The sequence below is a fragment of the Paramormyrops kingsleyae genome, chromosome 22 (assembly GCF_048594095.1).
Source record: "Paramormyrops kingsleyae isolate MSU_618 chromosome 22, PKINGS_0.4, whole genome shotgun sequence".
Taxonomy (NCBI): Eukaryota; Metazoa; Chordata; class Actinopteri; order Osteoglossiformes; family Mormyridae; genus Paramormyrops; species Paramormyrops kingsleyae.
Genome location: NC_132818.1, coordinates 616014 through 638434, shown reverse-complemented (window position 1 = coordinate 638434; position 22421 = coordinate 616014). Strand labels below are relative to the sequence as shown.

At 42.1% G+C, this 22421-nt stretch overlaps 1 protein-coding gene across 7 annotated transcripts in view; it reads right to left on the bottom strand.

The window, feature by feature from the left end:
• Nucleotides 1-22421, bottom strand: part of LOC111853264 (protein ELFN1-like) — a 137454-nt gene that overhangs the window by 57441 nt on the left and 57592 nt on the right. For 2 of the 7 annotated variants that reach the window (XM_023829976.2, XM_023829978.2), the window contains one exon: nucleotides 10955-11022. The exons of the other annotated variants lie outside the window; for them this stretch is intronic. The gene's annotated coding sequence lies outside the window, so the exon portion shown is untranslated. The remainder of the gene's footprint in view (nucleotides 1-10954; nucleotides 11023-22421) is intronic. 7 annotated transcript variants of the gene reach the window in all.

Sequence of the window (22421 nt, the reverse complement as noted above, 5' to 3'; positions counted from 1 at the left end):
TTCTGCTCTGCTCTGACTGGCTGCTGTCCGAGATCAAAGCGGAGAAGCCGGGAGCATGTGCAGAAATAGCCAACTGGGATCTGCTTGGGCAAGAGATAACCACTAAACGGCAGAGGAGATGGAAAACTGCGCCCCTGCAAACTTGGGAAAACCACATGTCTGGCTGCAGTACTTGGCTGCCTTACTGCAATGCAAAAGGCACTTAAAACAAAAGCCTGATCTATACCGTCACGCTTCTTTAAATGCGTGAATACCGTAGATGGTCAATAAATCATCCTGATTCGGTAATGCATTGTAAATGAGTCCTGAAGCACCATGTTAAATGTTTTGCATGCGCTGTGTTGTTTCAGTCCGAAGATCAGCATTCCCACTTTTCAGAATCATAAAGCTACAAGCTCGGATGTCCATCCACTTTCCATGACCACATGTCCACTACAGGGGTCACAGTTTGCTGGAATCCTACTACAGGAAGCACAGGAGAAGGGGCAGGGAACACCCCGCAGAACATGCCAACTCACTTACAAAAAACGATGAATTTATCAACAACGATTCTTATAACCTGTATATTGTTGGACTGGGAGGTAACCAGAGCAGCCACAGCAAACCCACAGAAATGCAGGGGGAACATGCAAACTCTTACAGACACACACAAACACAACCACCCTGGTTGGCTACAGTCTCATTCAAATCAGTGAAGACAATGTGGTCTTTCGAAATGAACTACAGCACTCCTAAGAAATCACAACAGCAAAAGTGTGATTAAAGATGTTTTCAGTATCCTACTGGGGTGCGTTTCTCGAAACCATCGTTGCTACCTACGTTAGCAACTTGCGTGGTTCAAACTATGTAAGTACGACGCAGGTGTTTCTCGAAACCATAGTTCAAACTACATAGGTAACGATACTGCGGACTTACGTGGTACGATGCATCGTTAAACGACACAGGTGTTTCTCGAAACCATAGTTCGAACGAACGTTCGCAAACACTGTCGTTAAGTTGTGTAGTTCGAACGACAGCTCGCGAGCTGTAGTTAGAAGCGTAGGTATATGTAAATTCGTCAGCGATGGAGGAAAATGCAGTTTAATAAGGGTATAGTCACCATGTAAGTATGAAATTTAATAATCTTTAATACCTAATAAGAAATAATTTAGCTCTACGATCACATATAATGAGAAGTTGTCTGAAAATGTAGTTTGAAACGTAATTGTTGTGTGGGTCTCTGGTCATAAGTACAGTACTGTAACTGTCTGTAGTGAGCAATAGGGACAAATCTCAGACTGCAAAGTATTAATTAGCACAGGGGTGGCTAATTTTATCCAGAAAGAGCATGCAGCTTTTCGCTGCAACTCCGTGCTTAGAGCAAAACGTAGAGGACCGATCGACTGAAGAGGTCGCACAACTGGGTTTGAGCAACTGATCGAACTGTTATTCCAAAAAAACCTGCAAACACACCGGCCCTTTCCATAATGGAACAATAGAATATTGCCTTTGTTCTCGGGAAATTACGCCTGTAATGTTTGGTTATTACACACACCTGTGTATTACAGTCAGCCAGTAACATTCTGTAAGCGACAACGTCGGAATAAAAGTTATTCTGTTTATCACTCCAAGGAGCATCGCATTATTTTTGCGCGATTGCTAATTTTCATATTATTGGCGTTATGTGACTGACAGAAATTGATGTCACAAATAAATATATATGTGTGTGTGTGATTATTATATATTTCACACAGTTCGCGAGTGTTTGTACGTGACCGGCTGTGAAAGTGCGTTGTTAATTGTTGCGCACGACTTGCCGTGAGTCTGACCAATCAGCGCTGGAACCATTGTGGTTTAAACTACAGTAGGTTAGCCGTGAGACTGACCAATCAGCGCTGGAACCACTGTAGTTCCAACTACATAAGTCCTAACTAACTAACGTGGTTCGAACAACTGTGGTACGACGGTTTCGAGAAACAGTCGTTGGTCGGATGTTGGTTAGTTTGAACTACCGTAGTACGATGCATCGTTAATGCTAACTTCCGTCGTTGTTCGACAAACGCACCCCTGGCTGTCCTGTTAATTCTGAGTAAACTTGATGCATAGATTCTAATGCCAGCATTAAACATTATATATTTATCATCCCACCGAGTAAGAGCGTGAGCAGCAGGGTGAAAATATGTTCTTTGGTGTAAGTGTGATGCTACTGCTCTGCTAGTAATCTGACCATTCTGATATTGTCTTGAAACAATGGCAGCCATTTTGTGACCTTTGAGGAAACAGGGGTAGAGATCAGGTAGCATTTTAGCGATGCAACTCTGATATGGAAGTTCTAGAGGTTGCGAGAAGGGGAATCAGGTGACCCACATTGTTTATGATGATCGTCTCCACCTGTTCCTTATTCTGCTGTCTGCAAATATTACTGTATTTCACTGTTGTTTTGATGGCAGCCCCAGAAGCACAGCCCCTCTTCAATTATAACACATCTGGGGTACAATGTGCTCACCCTTTGCAGGGCTTGCCATTTTGCACATCACCGGCAAAACAGCAATGTCATATTTGTTTACTAAGGATGTTTATTCTGCTTGTTCTCTACCTACTCCTCTCTACCTTGAAAAGGCAATTTCCTAATAATGTCATTTCCAAACTCCCCATATTACATGGATCTTTTCTGGGCCAACTAATTTTCCCACAGAGGGTTACAGAGAGGTAGATCCTGTTTAACAAATCTGTTGGAGTTTTTTGAGGAAGCTACTCAGGAAGTTGATGATAAGAAGGCCTATGATGTCATCTATTTAGATTTCCAAAAGGCTTTTGATGTTGTTCCCCACAAGAGGCTCTCACTTAAACTCAAAGCGACAGGTATTTTAGGAACTGTAGCGACTTGGATTGATAACTGGTTAACGGATAGGAAGCAGCGAGTAGTTATAAGAGGCTCGATGTCACAGTGGGCCTGCGTTCATAGTGGGGTACCGCAGGGTTCAATTTTAGGACCACTTTTGTTCCTAATTTACATAAATGATATAGACACCAATATATACAGTAAACTGGTGAAATTTGCAGATGACACCAAGGTGGGTGGTGTAGCAGATACTGAACTAGCGGCTCAGCAGCTACAGCGGGATCTTAATTTAATTAGTGACTGGGCTGACACCTGGCAGATGAAATTTAACATAGACAAATGTAAGGTACTCCATGTAGGGAGCAGAAATATAAAGTACAGGTATTTTATGGGACCTACTGAAATAAAGGTAGCTGATTATGAGAAAGACCTTGGTGTGTATGTTGATGCTTCCATGTCTCATTCTCGCCAGTGTGGGGAAGCAATAAAAAAGGCCAATAGGATGTTGGGGTACATCTCCAGGTGTGTGGAGTTTAAGTCAAGGGAGGTAATGCTAAGATTATACAATTCCTTGGTGAGACCTCACCTAGAATATTGTGTACAGGTTTGGTCACCATATCTTAAAAAGGACATAGCGGCCTTAGAAAAGGTGCAGCGTAAGGCCACAAGAATGATTCCTGGTCTTAGAGGAATGTCATACGAGGAAAGGTTATTTGAGCTAAATCTGTTCAGCCTCAAGCAAAGGAGACTGAGGGGGGACATGATCCAGGTCTATAAGATTCTAACAGGTTTGGATGCTGTTCAACCGAATAGTTACTTCAGCATTAGTTCAAATACAAGAACTCGTGGCCATAGGTGGAAATTAGCGGGAGAACATTTCAAACTGGATTTAAGGAAGCACTTCTTTACACAGCGTGTAGTCAGAGTATGGAATAGTCTTCCTGATAACGTAGTGCAAGCTGAATCCTTGGGTTCCTTTAAATCAGAGCTAGATAAGATTTTAACAACTCTGAGCTATTAGTTAAGTTCTCCCCAAGCGAGCTCGATGGGCCGAATGGCCTCCTCTCGTTTGTATAGTTCTTATGTTCTTATGTTCTTATGTTCTTACTGTTGGTGTTCCCTTAAGAAAGTTCAGCCTGGTGAAGGTATAGTCAGAGATTGACATAATTGCTACGCAAGTACGCATTCACCTTCAAAAGCGATACGTGCCGCAGTCAATTGTTGTAACAGCGCAAATATGTACGAATTTTATGTGCATTTGCACCGATATAACAAGAAATTATTGTGCATTTTAACCTTTATATTCTAATTCGTACTTAATTAGCAGTATAAAGGTTAAAATGCATGGTAATTTCATTATGCACATAAAATGCATACATATTTGTGCTGTTACATTAATCGATTGCCGCACGTATCACTTTTAAAGGTGAATGTGTACCTGCGTACCAGTTATGTCAATCCCTGGGTATAGTAATATTGTAAACTATATGCATCAGAAGCATATGCTAACTGCAAATAATAAACAGCTAAAGCTGTTAGCAATAAAAGCATAAGGAACCATTCACAAGTCAATGTTCAGACCTTTATTAGCTACCACAGAAGTAGTTTGAGTGACGGCTATTTGGAGGATTTATTGTTTTTCATCCCTCTGTTTAACATATTGTTGGAAAATGAATTGAAATTAAAGCCACATTCTCATAGTCTCATGTTATTGTCTCACATATTGCAAGGCTTATGCAATCTGTCACCTCTAGTGTTGATCAGGAAGTGCTTGGAACATTCTAGAACGCATTGTGGAGCACATTGCTGATTCTGTCGCTCTGTACTACATCCAAAAAGCAAAAACAGCATCAATTCTTTGGTTCAAAACATCTGTCTACTGCTATAATTCATAATCTCAATCCGGGCCAATAGCGGCAATGAGCTTCTCCCTTGCTCTCTCTCTCTCTCTCTCTCTCTCTCTCTCTCTCATTCTCTCTCCATGCTCACAAGGGAGCGGATCCACAGGGATACCACAGAAGTCTCAAAATTCAATGGGAAACCATGGGGAGGCCATTCCACCACATTTCTGACAGGGTTCATGCAGCCCAGGTGCAGGGGGCACAGCGTACCACTGCAAAACCACTGGTGCTTCCCTTCGGCAGCGCGCCACGAGACAGCAAAGCCCTCTGGGAGATAAAGAGGAGCTTTGATGTTGACTCACGGACATTTCAGTGGGGGCTTAAATAGCGAGCGACTTTAGAGAGATCTTGGCAGCTTGTGCAGATGGAAAAAAAAATGCCATGATTTTCTCGCTGTCGATATCCATCCTGCTACCTTTGTACTTAAGGTAAACATGACAGAGTAAAGACTAGGAGCTGGAAACAGTAACAGGCAACAGCGATTCATGTACTGCGATTGCAGAACTGTATAACCCCCTCCAGCTGGATAACAGAGTTCTTCAATATTTTCCCTCAGCACAAATGCCATGGGAGAACAAACACATAACAAACTCACTAAGTTTTGTCAAATTGTAAACCTTGACTGTCTCTAGATGCATTTATCAAACTTAGCAAATTAGTGTTAACCCAACACTGTATGTGGTCGTGGAACTAAGTAGTTCGAAGTTTTATTTAGACTGCGTATTGAGTTGTTTAAATCTCAGTGTCGTCATTGATCTTGGAGCACTCAGCAGAGTTTGGAGTCTATTTTCTGGGTATAGAAGGCCAGTTATAACCTGTCAGTTGTTTTACTTCCATGAGGGTGGGAGATCTCTGATCATTGGCTTGGTTCTGTGTGTTTGTTTGTCTGTTTGATGTTCACAGTTTAAGTTAACTGACATCTTGTTTTCGGGTTCACGGTTATACTCAGCTACCATCTGTTCACTGGCTTTATTGTTTTGGTGAGCTGGCATCTGCCCTCAAGTTTTATGGCTTTCGTTAGCTGCCATATCTCTTGGGTTTTATGGCTTTTGGTTAGCTGGTGGCTTACCTCGGGTTTTATGGATTTTGTTAGTTGTCATTTGTCTTGGATTTTACACATTTGGTTACCTGACATCTTTGCTCGGGTTTTACGGATTTTGTTTCCTGGCATTTGTCTTGGCTTTTATGGATTTATTTACCTGGGATTTGTCTTGGCTTTTATGGATTTGGTTTCCTGGTATTTGTCTTGGCTTTTATGGGTTTGGTTAGCTGGAATTTGTCTTGGGCTTTATGGGTTTGGTTAGCTGGAATTTGTCTTGGGATTTATGGGTTTGTTTATGGGTTTGTTTTCAGTATTGGTTAGCCAGAATTCATCAGGCAGTGTGCAGTACAGGTCTGTGCCACAATAACAAGTCTTTTGTTTTGGGTTCATTGTAATTGTCCTATTCCTGGATCTCGGACCCATTTTCTGGTTCCTGTTACAGTTTTTTCTGGTCCTCCCAGTACACTACTGAGTCTTGCATATCTCTTGCTGGAGTCCCCCCCATCCAGTTGACCGCCCCAGGTCCCATCAGTTACCTGTTGTGCTGTCCAGTGGGCCCAGAAAGCCTGGCATTGTGGTTGGACTATCTGGTTCGGGGTGCCCTGTTTCGGACTCTATTATGGAAGTCAATACAGTGGTACCTCAGAACTTAATCCGTTCAGAACTCCAGATCGAATCCTAAAAAGTTTGAATTGTGAACAAATTTTCCCCATAACAAATAATGGAAAACCAATTAATTGGTTCCCGGTCCCAAAAAAATTACACTTAAATATGTTTTTTTAGCATATAAACACAAAATGAACCGGATAAAACAAGAAGAGCATATACTCTACTAAACACATCTAAGAACATTTATAAAAAACAGCAATTTGTAAAGTAAGAAAATAAATGTATCCAAACAATGTGTAAAGTAAAAAAAAAATGTCCTGCCCCTATCGTCCGCTCCTTCCGTATGCCACGCCCCCTCGTTAACCCCATGTGGAATCCCCCTGTGATCAACTGTTTCTGGTTGTTGTCGTTAGTCCTCTGTATTTAGTCCGCGTTTCAGTTTGTTTCCCCAGTACGGTCATTGTATTGTCCATCTGCATTTTGCCTGCCTTACCTGTAATTAAACCCCATATTCCATGATACCCTGATGTCTGCGCCTTTGTCTCCGTTCTGTCCCCACTCGGCACGACAATATTATTATAATTAAATGTACTAATGGTTTATTATTAATATTAAAATAATTAATAAGAAATCTTAATTTTTAAATGTATTTTTTATTATATAATAATAATAATTACTGTTACTGTATATCATTGTCTAAATGTATTTTTACTGTCTAAATATATGTATTCAGCTAGTGTAAACATGCACGATGCTATCACATCGAATGTGAGGCTGAGACTGAAGCATTACCCTTTGTTTCCGCTGAGAGACGTGCCACGTGACTCATTTCCCCGTGCGTACAAGTTATCTTTGAACTCTGAGATTCAGATCAAGCTCTAGGACATTTTTTATCTAACTGGTTGGTTCGACTTTTAAGAAATTCGAGCTCTAATGAGTTTGAGAACTGAGGTACCACTGTAAATTTAAATTAAGAAATTTAGTTTTAACCCAGTGTTCTGAGTCCTGTTCGTGGCAATCAGCAATCCAAGGCTATAATAGGCATTATGGAGGAAGGATGGGAAAATGGGTGAATTGAGAGCAGGAAAAACTTAACTGAAAAAGAGCTCTTGTAATTGATTTTATTTGATGTAATGTAACGGCTTCATTGAAGTATCACAACAGCTGTAGTTCTTTTTAGGGCCAGTAAATCCCTGGTTTGCTGGTGAGCATAACGTCCATCAGAAACCATGAAGTAGTGCTTGACCATGGAGAATTTCACTAAATGGATAGGGTTGTAAATCCTTTATGCAAAATATAAGAGATTTGAATAAAGAATCTGAATATTAAAATAATGCACATTTGTTAGAGCCAGGTGCCCTCCCAGGGTTTGTGGTTGGAAAATCTGAATGGTTTAGTTAAGGTTTCTGGAGAGCAGGCTTGAATCTCAGAGAACATGCAGGAGACTATGAGACAGGAAGTTTCAGAAAGAAGCCAGTGATGAATGGCCTGTTGAGAAGCTTGCTGTTTTTGGCTAAAGCCTAGGTTCTTATTTACCAAAAAGAGATTATATATATTTAGGGGCATCCAGTGGGTGGAAAATGCCCTAAAATATCATTTGGCTAAATGTTACCGTTGAAGAAACATCAACATTTTGAATGCCGACACTCTGGTTGGTTGCGGGGTGGTTTTAGAATCAGGATTCATACAGGGAAGTTCAGGGCCACGTCATGTAATCCAAGGGGCCAGAGCCTGGGGTACAGGGTCCTACAGGGATACAAAAAGCCACAGTTCAGGTAGCACATGTAGGGATGGGTACCAGATCAGTATCCCTGCTGCATCTGCCCACGACTTGTGACATGATGGAGGTCTAAGACAATTTACATACACTACATGGACAAAAGTATTGGGACAATTGGCCATTATACCTACAGGAACCTTTATGACATCCCATTCTACATCAATATGGAATTATTCCACCCTTTGCACCTATATCAACTGCCATTCTTTTGGGTAGCCTTTCCACAAGATTTTGGAGTGTGTCTATGGGAATTTTTGCCCATTCATTTAGTAGAGCATTTGTGGGGTCAGGCACTGATGTTGGACGTGAAGGTCTGGCTTCCAGTCTATGTTCTAGTTCATCCCAAAGGTGTTCAATGGGGTTGAGGTCAGGGCTCTGTGTGGGCCAGTCAAGTTCTTCCACATCAAAACTCAGTCAGCCATGTCTTTATAGACCTTGCTTTGAGCACTGGGGTACAGTCATGCTGGAACAGAAAAGGGCCTTCCCCAAACTGTTGCCACGAAGTTGGAAGCATACAATTGTCTAAAATGTCTTGGTATGCTACAGCAATAAGAGCTCCCTTCACTGGAACCTCTGAAAACCCCCGAAAAACAACCACATACCATTATCCCTCCTCCACCAAACTTTACACTTGGCACAATGCAGTCAGGCAGGTACAGTAACATTCTCCTGGAATCCACCTCACTCAGACTCGTCCATCAGACTGCCAGACAGAGAAGTGTGATTCATCACTCCACAGAACACGTTTCCATTGCTCCAGAGTCCAGCGGCGGTGTGCTTTTCACCACTCCATCCAATGCTTGGCATTGCACATGATAATGTGAGGCTTGCATGCAGCTGCTTGGCCATGGAAGGTCATTCCAAGAAGCTCTCCACGCGCAATTTTTGTGCTGCGTTTAATGCAGAATAACTTTGGAACTCTGCAATTATTGAGTCAACAGAGCACTGGCAAATTTTGTGCATTATGTGCCTCATCACTCAGCGACCCCGCTCTGATACTTTCCATGGTCTGCCACATTATGACTGAGCTTCTATTGTTTCTAAATGTGTCCACTTTGCAATAATTCCACTTACAGTTGACAATGAAATATCTAGCTGGGAAGAAACTTCACAAACTGACCTATTGCAAAGGTGGCATCTTATGACAGTACCACACTTGAATTCACTGAGCTCTTCAGAATGACCCATTCTTTCACAAATGTTTGTAAACCTCACTCCATGGCTAGATGCTTGATTTTATACACGTATGGCAATTGTTCTGAAAGATACACCTGAATTCAATGATTAAGATGTGTGTCAATATGATGTACTTAAAACTGATCAGATTTACATAACAAATCACTGTGGTAGCTTATTAGCAAGATCCTTCTACAAAAACTCATGTTCCCCACTTGGCCAAGGGAAATCTTGAGGTGGAGTGGAAATGGTAACCAGTGATGCAAGACCTCAAGAAACATAAGCAAAAAACAAACCTCACCCAACGGTACAATGTAAGTAAAGCCTCAATCTAGTGAGAGAGAAAGATGAAGTAGACCACACACAGTCAATTAATGTCTATTTAACATGACCACTGATGATTTATAGAGACATGGGGACTAGAAGATCAAGCTGACAATACAAAGGCATAGAATCTGAAAGGTTGAGATATAGAAGAACAGCTGAGAACAGAAAAGGCTTTAAACTTAATAAATAATTAGCTGGAGATCTGTCACAAGTTAATCCTGTGCTGGGAAATTCTCTCTGCTATCAAAAGAGAGCCTGTTATCAAAGGGCACTATGATTTATCACACAATGTGTTGCTGAATTCCAGTTGGCTGTGCCACACCACATTTACAGCCTTTATTAGTCATCTTCTCAAAGTAACTTAACAGTCTGAATGCTACATATGTTGTCATCCTACACTTTGGAAGGGATTATAAAGAGCAGCGCAGCCGGGAGGATTTTTATTAAGTTATTATCCTTCGACGTTTGTTAGGGTACGGCTGGCCTTTGCCGGAAGACAGAAGCAGATGGTGAAATGCTTACAGCGTCTTTCTACTCATTTCAACTCTGCCCATCAGGTGCATTTAGCACCATGACCCCACTAGACAATAAAGGGAAGAGGCATTGTTTTCCATCTTGACACAATATCACCCTGATGCCAGCATAACCTGATTAATGCCCCTACAGTTTGGAAGGCATTCATACCATGAATTTATGTGCCAGATCATGTGGGATCATTTGGAAACACCCAACATCCATTTCGATTGGTTCAATATGACATCAGTTACAGGAGTCATTTGGTCTGTCTGGAATTTCCCTGACTGACAGACTAACACAGTTTTGTGAAAAAACAAAATATCAGCTAATGAGTACAGGCAGCCCCCAGTATATGCAAATCTGTCTTTAAGTCAGGAAAATAAACAATACAGTACATAATTCGACATTAATAATAAAAATTACTACATATGGTTGTTGTACTGTATGAACAACAACTGCAGCCGCACAATGTTTTCACAAGCATCACAAACTAGTGCGTGAATTAGTTATTACGAAGCCTTGTCTTGAAACCGAATTTCTAATATAACAGGCTTTATGATAATCCTTTGTTAAGTATGAGTTGTCCATAAGTGGGACGCTCTTAACCTGGGGACTGCCTGTATTCAATCTTTGCAAAAAAAAACAAACCCTCAAGATACTTATTCAAAACAATAATAATAATAATAATAATAATAATGTCCTGTAAAAGCTTACAATGTCTGTAAATACATTTAGCTAATTGCCTAGCCTGGTACATCCATTTGTATGAATTCAATACTTACTGTACCAGAGCCGACAGTGATTTCTGCTGGACTTTTATGCTACCGTGCTTATTAACAGCCCAAGTAGCCTGGAGATATAAAAGAAACAGAGAAAGTTACAGTCATTGCAGCCTGACAGTGTAACATATGTTGGAGATGCTCTCCGGAGAGTGCTGTGGAATATCAGGGTAGCGGTGGTGCATCGTGTGAAATCTGTTATATAATAATATATGAGCTGCTGCTGCAAATGAAGAGGGATGGGAAAAGGAAGAAGACAAGAATACTGTGGGCACAGCTGGGGGAGCTTTGGGTGTCTGACAGCGAGGACATCAGGAAACGGTGACGTCTTCCTTCACATGACCATGATGCACACCCACACCCACACACACACACACACACGGGATTGTAATTATATCTTTGTGGGGACTCTGCATTCATTTCTATGGAGAAAACTCTAATCCCATAACCTCTACCCAGCCCTAACCATAACCATAGGTAACAAAACAAAAGATGAGATTTTTGGCATTTTTACTTTTTGATTGCATTCGCAGATTCTTTGAGGGGACCTGAAAAATGGTCCCCACAATGTCAAAAAACAGGTTTTGATTACATTGTGGGGAACATTTGGTCCCCATAATGTAATATAAACATAATCAACACACACACACACACGGCAAGAATAAGCAACATGCAGGATTAATCTTTAAGGTTATCCTGACACTGCAAAATAATTGCCATGCCAGATGGCGCAGTTTGGGTCTCACATGTAATATATATGTTATATATTTTTGTTTTTCTTCAGAATATAGCTTTGTAAGCTTAGCATATAACAAGGGGAACCTTACACCTTCCATATTCTTAAGAGTTCCTTACTACTGGTTTCCCGTAGTAATTTCACAACTGAATTTGTTCATTACTCCGTGTTTTTTTCTTTTTGCATGCAAGCAGGTATTAATGCATCTTTTCAAATTTCTTTTTATTATTATTCATTAATAAATTTTTTTATTTGGGTTGGGGGGGGGGGGGGGTTACCATAGACTGCATGTCAGTCCATCACATTGCACATACATGTACATACTCTATAATGATTTCTTTCTTTCATGTATTTATTCACCTATATACTGTATAAAATTATATATTGGCAAGGTATGTATCTCATAATTACAACACAATACTCATAAATATTGCATTTTAATTTGGAAAACGGGGCAGTACATATAAAAAATAACGGCATTTCTTTTCTTCCAGCTTGACTTATCAATGGAGCCGTGACCAAAATTATATCCCAGGATGCATGCAGCTCATAAACTGGTGTAAGCGGTATGTTTACAGAAATGTCATATCGCCCATTTTTTAATTAGTTTTAATAAGATTTTAGCACAGGAGCTATATAGTGTACAGACCTATAGTCCCTCAAGCAGATAAAAGGAACTGAGCATGACTACAAATTACATCCATCCATCTTCCATAACTACTTATCCAGTACAGCCAGGATTCTAAGCTTGGAAGCACAGTGCCCACTAGATGGATGGTAGTCCACTGCAGGGCATACACTGCTGCTAACACTGATTCAGGGATAGAATTCACAGCCCCACCCTGAAAGTATGGAGTACACTGTGTTAAATATAACAATATATCCCTGGGTATGCACAGTGGTGCAGTGGTTAACACTGTCGCCTCACACCTCTGGGACCAGAGTCTCCGCCATGGCTCCATGTGTGCGGAGTTTGCATGTTCTCCCTGTGTCATCGTCGGATTTCCTTCAGGTACTCCGGATTTCTCCCACAGTTCAAAAGCATCCTGGGTGATTCCCTGCCTTGCACTCCCCGCAACCCCAAATTTAACAAGCAGTTACAGAAAATGGATGGACACAATTCATCTGGGATGTAATCTAGTCCTTTGACAGTTGTATGTCTATGATTAAATCCTTCTGTATTTGTATTTTAAATTTACATTTTTATATAAAAAACAACTGAATAAATAGCATGCTCTATAGTCCTGTAAAACTCACAACCAATGGAGTTTTTTCCAATACATTCCTGGGCTTTTTACTGGAATGAGCTGGCTACTACTGGTGATGGCAGGGATTTCTATACTCGTTTGTAAATTTCTTATGTTCTTATAAAACCTGCATATAAGCCTCAGCAGATAAAATCTGCCCAGTTTGTGTACGTCACTGATTCATTGGGCATTAAGACGCAGATGTCGTTAGACGATGGACTGGGAGATGAATCCATTCTCTGGCATGGACTCGGAGGTGGTAATGTATTTTGCTTTGGGAAATTAGTTCACATCAGCTATGATTTCACTTTTTTTGAGCTAGGTTCTGAGCTTGAATAGTTATGGGCTCGACTGAACACCCACGTCTGGCACACGGGTACGTGACATGCGGTCGCTTCCTCATCCTTCCCCTGTCCCGGTTCCTTGCCGAGGGGGATTCTCGAGTGATTCAGCAAAAGAGCGGTGAGGATGGGGGCTGGGGGAGGGGGGGGGGGGTGATTGACTTACACAGGTAATTGGGCTTTGTATTGCATATGTAGGCTGGGAAGATGAAAGAGATGGTGGTCCTGTGTATTTAGATGGCTCAGTCTGAATGCTCATTTACTTGTTTTCTTTTCACAATATCATTAATGTACATTTGAAACATTATAATGGACAAAGATGGTGTGGGCCTATAACAGACTGGCGTGGATCAACTGGGACAATAAGGGCCTACAATACTTTGGGGGGTGGGGGGGGGGGGCTGACAGGTGACAATGACTACAGATGAGTGCTTCGCTCAGTGGGGGAGCACTGCTGTACTGCACACAGATGGCCCTGTTTAGTATTACTCTATAGAGCTGTACGTTTTCACTCGAATGGCAATGACTTGTTTACAAACTTGCTGTTAGCTGTTCATAAACCCACTCACCCACCAGCAAACAAATTTCATTGGACTATGTACACATCAGGAAAAAAGAACCTTGAATTTTCCCCTAGGTTTTAGACTTTTGTGTTGAACATTTTATGCAGCAAAAAGGAAAGAAATTCTCCAGTAAACGAAGGCACAGCTTAACGAAAAACAATAAGCCATTCCTGGCCAAGGCTTCAAAACACAATGGTAATAAATCCTGTATTTGGTACTGTGACTTTTCCATGAACACGGTCTAATATATTTTGGATTTCCTTTCATCTTTCTTCCACCCAGAAGAAGAACCCAAAACAGAAGGTGACGACAAAAGGTTCCCGTGAGCAGGAGCCTCTTATCCCGTTGAGGCAAAGCAGAGACGACCTTCCATGAACATTAACATTATGTCTCTTCAGAATGAGCGAGGGGAAAGCGAGGCGTGTGCACGAGGAGCGTGCATGTGGAGAGCGGCCCGACGCCAGCGCCCCGGAGACCGTCTCCCAGGAAACAGCTAACGACAAAGAGCACATGGCCAAAAGGAGCATTAGGCTGCTCTACTTGTACTCCCAGGTTTCATTTTAAAGCTAAAATGAGAGGCATCATAGAAACACAAACAGCCGTGTGCTGTACTTAACCGCAGAGGAGCTCTCTGGGAGCGTCACGGGCCTTAAGCACCGCAGCCGATTTCCTTAGAAAGACAAAGGAAGGGCGAACAGATCCAGGTGACATGGGGATGGGGGGAGGAATGGAGACGAAGAGCAAGGAAGCGAAAGACTGTAGATTTGGCACAAGCATAATAAGAAATGTATATAAATAAAACACAGGTTCCATACTGTTCTGTGCAAGTCTCAGACAGTCAAGAAAATGTTTAAGGCTGTTTATCTGGGTCGTAAGTGTATATTTGCTCAGAACAAAAAACACAATTTAGCATGCAACATTTGGGGCAGCGTGTAGCTAAGACTCTATTCAGGTTACCAGTTTGAGCCCAGCCCCAGCACATCTGCAGGTCCTTGAGCAAGGCCCTTAACCCCCAGCTCCCTGGGCGCTATGGGTGGCTGCCCTTTGCAATCAGCCTGCTCTCACCTACACAGAAAGTAGAGGGAGAAATAAAGAGAATTTCCCCGTGGGGGTCAATTAAAGATAAAGAAGTATTAGAAAATATGGAAATTAACAGTAGCAGAAAAAGTAACACAAATTTCTTCTGCTCTTAAAAAAGTTACTGATATCTTCCTGGATGGCTAGATGAACACCGCTCTGGTTCCAAAACCCCTCCTCAGCCTCAGTCATTTCATGTATTCGTTCAATTTCAGCACCACCTCAATTAATTAACAAACTTAAGTAGTTGCATAACCAAATAAGATACTGATTAACCAAACACGGTGGAGTAGTGGACAACTCAAAAAATACATGGCTGTATTGGATGTTTGCTGCAAATACTGGACTGACTTTAGGAGCGGTTCTGAAATGGCTAAGCTGGCACACTTTCACAAACGTTTCATCAGTTTTGTACCAACATGAAGATCATGTATACTAGTGGTACTCAATCTTTTTTGCACCACAACCCAATTTTTACAATGTCAGCTCAGTCGCAACCCTATATTAAGTATAGGTTTAAATTAACGCTATGATCAAGCTCACAATGCACTTACGCCAATCAATGCCTATCGCACAAATCTGATTGGATGTGCCAGTGAATTATACAGTAAATATAGCATCAGTGGTTTGGCTTCTTGGATTGGTTGTGTGTTTACTTGTTTTGCGCTAAGCAGTTGCAGACCCAGGACCCATTTATATAGGTTAATTCTGGGATTGGGGCTGGGAAATCTGATCGTGGATAAGCATAGGAGTTTGCTGGTTTTAAAATGCTTACATTTCCAACTCTGCCTCAAGACCCTTTCAGAACTTTCCATGACCCAAATATGGGTTGCTACCCATTTTGAGATTCGCTGATTTAAACATCATTTTCTCTGACTGCCTAAGACTTTTGCACAGTACTGTATATAAAACAGACTAATGTATTGGGAAGGCGAGGAGTTTATGCACTCAGGCATTATGGTTAGGCTGTGTTTTCTGGGGGTGAAAGAGAACTAAGTGCTCCATGCTAAATCGACCGGTGTGGAGGCACAGCTGAAAATATGAATAAATGCTCTGGTCACCTGACTTCGGCGTGTCCCGGAATGCCACCCCCCACCCTGCCTACCCCCATCCTTACAGAGAGATACATTTGAGAAACGAGGAGAGAGAGATTGCTTCTGTGACTGTTCTCATTAAATGTGTTCGGCAGGACGTGAACAGAATTTGAGATTAATGTATGCAGGTGTTTGTACGCGAGCAATTCAATGGGCATCATGGTTCATCGCTTCCTTTTTTATAAGCTGGGAGGACCATGGAAAATCCTCTCAAATCCGTGGTTCTGTGACAAGTGGGAATAAGTTTTCAGTGATGCCTCCCCAATTGCGAAAGTTTTACAGTGCGGCGGTAATTGCGTCTTCGCTGAATTCCTGAAGTCAAAAAGCATTTGTTTGCATTTGCAGAGAGAGGGCTGCTGAGGGCAGCTTCATTTCTGTCAGGATTTTAAAACCGGTAGAGAATGTTTAGCGAGCCAAATGAATAAAAATGAGCTGAGGTGAAATAACTCCCCCGAGGGATAAAAGCGGTGATATTGCCAATTAAACCTTTATCTTTAGTGAATGCTAATAGGAGACAAACTCAGGGAGAGCGATGTGTCTGTCATCCTCCAGGAAGGTAAAATCAGGATGCAACCTCCCCCCCAAAAAAAAATTAATACACCTGGAAGTCTCTGGCCCCTTTTCACCAAAATGACCAAACTGTACCCCTCCCCCCTGCAAAACACTTTTAAAGGAGAAAACCCAATTCTATTTTTCAGTCTATCCTAAGGGGCTCAGTTGGACTGTCAATATCCAAAACAACACCCCCCAGGAAAGAATAACACAAAAGGGTAGTAGAGTTTAGTATCAGAGTTTAGCAATACATCATCTGATGTCATCTTTGTGTCTGACAAGGTTCAATATGAAAGCCCAACCATCTGAGCAGGAACCGCAGGCCACTGGATCACACCATGGCACTGGGTCCAGTGTCCATTAAACGTTGACCATGCAGGTGCGAGCTGCAGACCACTGCATCACACCATAGCACTAGGTCCAGTGTCCATTAAATGCTGACCATCTGAGTGCGAACCACAGGCCACCGCATCACACCATGGCACTAGGTCTAGTGTCCATTAAACGTCAACCATGTGGGTGCAAACCACAGACCACTGCATCACACCACAACGGGTTCAGTATTCTAAGGCCTGACTACCAAATAACCAGCGGGACACAGGGAGGAAGTGAACAAGCGTGCCGTCTGCGAGAGGGGAAAAAGACCATCAGATGGTGCTGTGTAGGGGCTATCACTTCCTCAGGGCTATGAGTGAAAATCTCTATCACTTTGTAATAATAATCCATTCCAATATAATACAAAAACCTATCCCAAGAATTCTGTTTAGTCTTTTAAACATATCCATATATTACATTTCACTCATTCACTCCCTAACCCTGTACTAGGTAAGTATTTTAGAAGAAGGACAGATGGACAGATGGAAGAGTATCAAGGTTGTTTACTTCGCTTGGGGTGAAGAGGCAGTGCTTGATCTGACAGACCCCCTGGATTATGTCCACTACAAGATGCCCTATAACAGTCTCCGTGAACAGAGCCTAAAATAACAGTTTGTGGGATTACAGTGCACTGAGCCTGGCCTGCTGCTGCAGAGTCGGTGCCGCAGAATCTCCCGCCACCACGAGCAGCAGGGTCCGTCCATGTGGGCGGTCACAGCGGCACCAACCCCAAAGCTCTCAGCTTGGACTGCACCTCCGCCCCCCCGCAGCTCCACTGCTGGCCCGGTAGACTCTCGCAGATAACTGACACTCCAGATCATCCACTTATTAGCAACCTTGCAATCAGGGCTCATCCTGCGGCCACAGATAAACAGCTGACTCAAGGGCTGGCGTGGGCAGTGACACCCAGCTCATGCCAGCGAGGTCAGAGTGCCTTCCTCCCTGGCCCAGCTCCACAGCCTGGACCAGCCAATCACAAGCTGGCCCATCCCCTGCTGGGAAAATGCCAAGCAATCACAGGTTTTGTTTTTTATTATTGTAAATAGAAAGGAAGCAATCCAAAAACACTCTTACACCCCACATGTTCCTCTTCCTCTCCCAAGCAATTGCTAACACTCAATATCAGACAGACAGACAGACAGATAGATAGATATATGTACACAAAATTCATGTATAAACAGTATAAAACTCAATTTTGGGTTCGCAGTTCAATGCAATTTTGGTACAGCAGGGAAAATAGAATTTGGTTAAATATTTCATATAATATTGTGAAAATATATATATTTTTTTTATTAAAATTGAATAATAACATTGCATCATAACAATCATAATGAACTAAATGCTGGGCTTTCCATTACAGTGTATGGTTGCATATCTGTTATGATAAACACGCCTATAGTCATAGTTATTTTATTTAAGACAGTTTGAATTTCCTGGCAGAACAACATTAATGCCGCAGGCAGACTAATTTGGAGAGACGCTTTCGGCCTAGGTCAAGCCGTACACACACTTAGATGATGTCATCTCAAATGAGTTAGCATGTTGGATGTGTTTACAGCAACATAGCTGAGATCCATATACAGAGCCACAGAAACAGTCTTGGTCTAATCAACTACCGTTTACGGTCTTGGTCTAATCAACTACCGTTTACAGTACTGGTGTAAATTTAATGGGAAGCCAAAATGTTCTGAAACTGCCAATTATGATTGACTGTAAACAGCATTAGCTGTAACCAACTCACACTCATAATTAGCATAATGTTCTCCGTGTTGAACATCTACTTGTGAAATTAGCTTCTACCCATGTCAATACATGTATTCATTCATTTCATTATGTGTAACCGAATGGCACACAATGACTTTGTGTCATTACAGCCCTAATAGAGAAGTGGATTCCAGGAACATAAACAGCACAAAAAATGAATCAAAAACTCAAGAGAAAGTGTGAAGACGATATGCACGGTGCAAACGCACGGTGCAAACACATGGTGCAAAGTCATGTAAAACTGAGTCGATAGATTAACATAAATCAGCAGGGGTGCACAAGTTATGTACAGGCACACAGTTATGTAGAATATATTTTTAAATGCTGTCCAAAACATCACTAATCCATCACCCTCCAGTACGGACCCCTCCACCCCCATGCTATCAACAAGTTGCATCACAAATCCACAATCCACCGTCTGCTCTGTTTAAAAAAATGGTATCACCGGTGGCAAGGAGTGAGAGCCCAGAAATTTCCCAACCAAAGGGATGTACTTCTGTGAGAATTCCGGTTTCTGTAGCCACACCAGCAACTGTCCGTGCATTTGGTTTCAAAAACCTTTTAGAGGATAATTGCTTTTATTGAAAAAAAGGATTCAAGATTCATTTTAAGCCACAGGCAGAAGTATGCGTACGCAAATGAACAGAAATAGCCTGAACTTGATTAGCGTCTAAATTGAAAAATTGAAAATGCGCTTCTGCTGGTGTGACAGAGCAAACTAGCCCCTCTAACCGTTTGCGTTATCGCCGGGGTGATTTGCTGGCTCGTATCCTCATTTATTTTCATGACTCTGGAGAAAATATTGCGACAATTGAATTAAATTAAGTTACCCCAGTGATATTACACCCAGCAAAATCACAGTTTATGGTATTAAGAAATGAGCAGAAACAATTGTGTTATATCACACTTATATGGAGAAAAAAATTGTGTTGGGCTCTATCTTGTGTTGCCTTTGAAAAGAAAACAAATGTATACAACCAGGACAAACATCAAAACAGAAAACAATTATCAGAGAGAAAAGTGGAGTATAGACATAGCAAAAGATTAGCAAATTTTTCTGTTCAGATACCATCCAAAAAGTAGCACAGAGTATTGAATGCATAATTGTACATGGTTGCCTTTCGTTTGTCGCAGAAGATAAAATCTACTATTTACAGCTGAGACGGTTATCTCAGAACGGGTTCAAAAGCTGCCGTTAGCCTTATTTTGAACCTACACTGTAGGAGAATGACTCCCAGTTGGTGGACATGTAGATACTGGAGGACTTTACTGTGTGCGGCTGCACATGGGCTTCACAGAAAGTGGCTAAGTTCTCTAGACACCCGCATATATTTGGAAGTACTTCTGCTCTGAATTAAACGCTGGGGGTTGAATGGTGCATTTGGTTTTGGTTCAGCTCCAACTATCGTTGGGCAACAGGCTTATTAACATATTTTAATCATTTTCCAGGTGCTTAAACAGGTGCTTCCAGCAACCACTCTCTGCTCCACTTCCTTGCAAGAGACGAGGCTTGCTACCCGAGGTTGAGACCCAAGTCCCCAGGTATAAGAGCTGGTCTGACCCTTTGCCATAGTTCTACAGGTAGCGCAACCATGGTTGAACATCTATAAGGTCCTCAAGCTCCTCTATACCTGTTACTACACCTGCAGGGAACTTTGGACCAGCTGGCATTGGCCCATAGCACCCAGGACCGGAGGCACAGACGTGACAGCTTTGGCTCGACCTGGGAGCTGAACCTACATTCTCCACAGCGACCTCCCTGCAGGAGAAGGAATTATCTCGCCCTGCTGACGAGCAAAACACCCCCAGCTAAGACAGCTAATCTATGTCTTGTCCTGACTCCAGGAAGTGACCTTATCACTACAGCAGCATCGCTTATGCTCAATTGCCATTTTTTTCAGGTCGTCGCAGACACAAGGCACACATATCTATCTATCCACAAATCAGAGCACCTTCTCGTAATTATTTAAGATACATTAGGCAATCCAGTGTTTTCCCTGATATTTTATTAGCTAACTATGTGAGACAAGAATGCTAAATGTAACTATTTTGTTCTACTTGGCACCTAGGGTGAGATTTACCGACAGAACCAATTACCTGTCTGGGAGGGCCGATCAAATCCAAAACGTTGAATAGCTCTACATCATTACATTACATCATACAGCATTTGTAACTTTAGCCAAACTTTGCTAGCAGGAGGTCCAACCTGTTTTCTAAAGCTCTTTTGATGTGTCCCTGCTTCCTTTCGGTTGCTATTATGGGACGGTACCATTTGGGATGAAAGAGGCTCCTTTGCACATAGCTGGACTGTGGCTGCATTCTGTTGTGTCTGGGCAGGACATATGGTGCGAACAAAGGTGGGACTGAAGACTGTTAGGTTGATGTGGCACTACAGCCATTGCGTTGAATGGGTGCTTTGTTAATTACAGGCCTCGCCAGTGAGTATGCCTGAAGGAGAATGAGCCACATTCACTCACACCCACACATATTTCATTACCGTTCGGTTTTGCCAGGTAACGTTGCCTCCTCAGGCACCTGGAGGACGGCTGCCACGGTCTGGAAATGCACGACTCAGGTGAAATAGTGACTGGGCGATAGTGAGTGTGAGTATGCTTGCGAGTACAGGTCTGTCTGTGGCATCCTGCTCAGTGCACAGCCCCCAACTATGAGCCTAATTCCATACAGCACCATTTAAGGTAGATGAACAGTGTCCTATTTATAAGGGCTATGCTGCATTGCTCAAACTTAAAAAAAAAATCTGTTCTCATCCATCCATCTCCCATATAACTATCCTGGACGGGGTTGTGGGGCAACCTGGAGTCTATCCCAGGCAGCAGAGGGCATACGACAGGAGTACACTGTGGATGGAAGCTTGTCTAATCCTGCTCTCTTTGCTGGAAGAATAATATAGAGACCCTAAGAGAATTATGTAATTAAACTACTGTTTATGGACAGCTTAAATACCTTGCAATACGATTTCTCTGGTTAGGAAAAACTGGGATTTTTTTCCCCCTAAAGAAAACATTACACCCATTAAACTGGCTGGATTTACCACAAAGTAGAGTGCTCACCTAATCCGTGTCATGGGGGACACTATGAACTAGGACAGAATCTGTAAACTACCGTTTCAGTCATTTCAATTAAAAGGACCCAGATTTCACTTAAACACTGAGTTTAAGGAAGCAGCGAGTAGTTATAAGAGGCACAATGTCACAGTGGGCCTGCGTTCATAGTGGGGTACCGCAGGGTTCAATTTTAGGACCACTATTGTTCTTAATTTACATAAATGATATAGACACCAATATATACAGTAAACTGGTGAAATTTGCAGATGACACCAAGGTGGGTGGTGTAGCAGATACTGAACTAGCGGCTCAGCAGCTACAGCGGGATCTTGATTTAATTAGTGACTGGGCGGATACCTGGCAGATGAAATTTAACATAGACAAATGTAAGGTACTCCATGTAGGGAGCAGAAATATAAAGTACAGGTATTTTATGGGACCTACTGAAATAAAGATTTGAATTATAAGAAAGACCTTAGTGTGTATGTTGATGCTTCCATGTCTCATTCTCGCCAGTGCTGGGAAGCAATAAAAAAGGCCAATAGGATGTTGGGGTATATCTCCATGTGTGTGGAGTTAAAGTCAAAGGAGGTAATGCTAAGACTATACAATTCCTTGGTGAGACCTCACCTAGAATATTGTGTGCAGGTTTGGTC